Below are 3,052 nucleotides of genomic sequence, written 5' to 3' on the forward strand. Positions count from 1 at the left end.
GCCTCCCAAAGTGCTGGGATTACAGGCTTGAGCCACCGCGCCCGGCCTCGGCTAATTTTTTTTGTATTTTTAGTAGAAACAGGGTTTCACCGTGTTAGCCAGGATGGTCTCGATCTCCTGACCTCGTGATCCGCCCGTCTCGGCCTCCCGAAGTGCTGGGATTACAGGCATGAGCCACCACGCCCGGCAGAAACTGGTCATTTATTCCAGAAGGTTCATTAGCTGCTGCCGCAGTTAGATGCAGTAGTCCAGGAACGTGAGTGGGGATGTGTGTGGACAAGAACACTCACTGGAGACCCTTTTTTCTTGCCCCAGCAGTTGTTTCCTGTCAGTTATGGAGTGATGAGGTCATTCACTTCATTCTGGCCAGTCATTGATATGATTTGGCATTCTCTGCATGCCAGGCAAGAGTGACTGCTCTTCAGGCCAGATCTTCCTTCGAGATGGATGTTATCTCCTTTTTAGGAAGGAGGAAACAGAGAGACCTGGTAACTTGGCGTGGCCACACAGTGAGTCACGCACTCAGTAAAGATGGAATTCATACCCAGTTCTGCCTGACTCTGGGATTATGAAGAATTACATGGTTCCACCTCAGTCCCAAGGTCATCTTTGCTGTGCCAAAAGGGAAAACTGGAAATAGGGGTGGTCAGAGCAGGAGGTGCTTTTTTTTGGTTTTGTTTTTCCTGCAGAAAAAATCTAAATTAAACATTCGCAGGGATAGCGTTCTTCACAATTTTTTAAATCTTCAAAATGTAATTTTAATTACACAAATAACACAGGCTTATAAGCCCACTGGAGGAAAATCATAAAATACTAAAAAAAGTAAAAGGGGAAAAACGAAAGTCACGCATAATCCCACTAATCAGAGATGATCTTTTTTTATTATTATCATACTTTAAGTTCTAGGGTACATGTGCACAACGTGTAGGTTTGTTACATATGTATCCATGTGCCATGTTGGTGTGCTGCACCAATTAACTCGTTATTTACATTAGGTATATCTCCCAATGCTGTCCCTCCCCCTCGTCCTCCCCACAATAGGACCCGGTGTGTGATGTTCCCCTTCCTGTGTCCAAGTGACCTCATTGTTCAATTCCCACCTATGAGTGAGAACATGCGGTGTTTGGTTTCAGAGATGATCATTTAATGATGACATTTTAGTGATGCCTTTTGATAAGCAAAATGGGATCATACTGTTCATATTACTATGTAGCTTAGCCCTCTCTTAACAGACATCCTTCTAGGTTAACAAATATGGATCGCATTATTATCTTTATGGGCTGCAAGATAAATAATAACAATATTGAGCATCTAATGGTAGATTATGTCCATTCTTTATTCCCATCTCACTCAGAGCCTCAGTTTTCTCACCTGTAAAAGGGACGATTCATACCGTCAACAGACTGAAATGAGGTAATGCTTGTAAACCTGTTAGCACAATGCCTGACAGTAAATGCTCAGCCCATTAGGAAGAGCTATTATTATTCATCTAATAAATAAATAAATAAATTCTGACATTTATTAAGTTCTTCCTCTGTACCAGGTATTATGCTAAGGGTTCATTTAATCCTGACACCAGGCTGGATTACAGGTGGCACTTTGGGAGGCTGAGGCAGGTGGATTGCTTGAGGTCATGAGTTCAAGACCAGCCTAACCAACATGGTGAAACCCTGTCTCTACTAAAAATACAAAAATTAGCCGGGTGTGGTGGTATGCGCCTGTAGTCCCAGCTACTCAGGAGGCTGAGGCAGGAGAATCACTTGAACCTGGGAGGTGGAGATTGCAGTGAGCAGAGATTGCACCACTGCACTACAGCCTGAGCGACAGAGTGAGACTCTATCTCAAAAAAAAAAAAAAAAAAAAAAAAGGCCGGGCGCGGTGGCTCACGCCTGTAATCCCAGCACTTTGGGAAGCCAAGGTGGGCAGATCACGAAGTCAGGAGATTGAGACTATCCTGGCTAACACGGTGAAACCTCGTCTCTACTAAAAAAATTAGCTGGGCGTGGTGGTGGGCACCTGTAGTCCCAGCTACTGGGGAGGCTGAGGCAGGAGAATGGCGTGAACCCAGGAGGTGGAGTTTGCAGTGAGCCGAGATCGCACTACTGCACTCCAGCCTGGATGACAGAGTTAGACTCCATCTCAAAAAAAAAAAAAAAAAAAAAAATCCTGACACCAAACCAATGAGGTAAGTACTTCATTATTCCCATTTTCTCAGATAGGAATAAAGTGAGTGACCAAAAGGCTGAATATCTTCTCCAAAGCCAAAGAGCCAGGAAATGGCAGAGATGCAATGGCCCAGGCGATTTGGGTGCCAGTGCTCAAGCACCTCCCCATGCAGCCACTGCCTCCGAGAAATAAAAGTACTCACCAGACACTTCCTCTGTGCTAGGTGCTTGAGTTCCTGTGCATGTTTCCGGGAGTGGGCGTGAGACAAGACAGCCAGTCCCACTACATCATGTAGTTAGAATGACAGCCTCCAGCTCTTGTCATCCAGGATGTCATTGTGCCTGTTTTAACTTTACTGAACCACACAGCATGTTAAAAACAAAACAAAACAAAACAAAAATTCTTCCCTGCCCTGCTTGATCATGGATACTCCTTGATGATCTTGGGTTCACAAGATCTGTCTTCACGTGGTTTCCTTTACCAGTGAGGCTCTGAACTTCTTGGGAGCACTCCTTCCCAGATCTCTTTAATCAAGCCTTGTACCTGGTCCATGTGGGTACCAAATAAATTGATGAGCAAATGAATGAATGTATGAGTAAATAAGTAGCTGAATGACAATAAATGGATATGTAATAGAGAAGTGAGTGAATAAACAGAACCAGTGAGTAAGTGAAGGAATGAATGAATGAACTTGGGGCAGGGCATGGGTTTCACTAACACCTAAGGACTGTTCTGAGGAGAACCTCTGACCTTTTCTGTGTGTGCACCGTCAGGCCAGCGTCTGCTCCTGGGTTGCTGATGGGAAATGACTTCCTTTCTTAGGACTGCCAAACGAAGAGGCACTTGGGTCCAGTCTGATTCTACAACCCCACTCTTCCGAACAGGG

At 44.7% G+C, this 3,052-nt stretch overlaps 1 long non-coding RNA gene across 2 annotated transcripts in view; it reads right to left on the reverse strand.

Moving 5' to 3' along the window:
• Positions 1-3,052, reverse strand: part of LOC108520011 (uncharacterized) — a 4,624-nt gene extending 1,572 nt beyond the window's left edge. Inside the window, exons 1-2 of one of the 2 annotated variants that reach the window (XR_001882804.1) lie at positions 2,917-3,052; positions 2,369-2,709 (exon numbers count right to left, since the gene is read on the reverse strand). This is a non-coding gene — a long non-coding RNA (uncharacterized LOC108520011). Of the gene's footprint in view, positions 1-2,368; positions 2,887-2,916 lie in introns of those variants that run through there. The other variant, XR_001882803.1, reaches the window with a different exon arrangement.

Source organism: Rhinopithecus bieti, unplaced genomic scaffold (genome assembly GCF_001698545.2).
Source record: "Rhinopithecus bieti isolate Rb0 unplaced genomic scaffold, ASM169854v2 scaffold_49762, whole genome shotgun sequence".
Taxonomy (NCBI): Eukaryota; Metazoa; Chordata; class Mammalia; order Primates; family Cercopithecidae; genus Rhinopithecus; species Rhinopithecus bieti.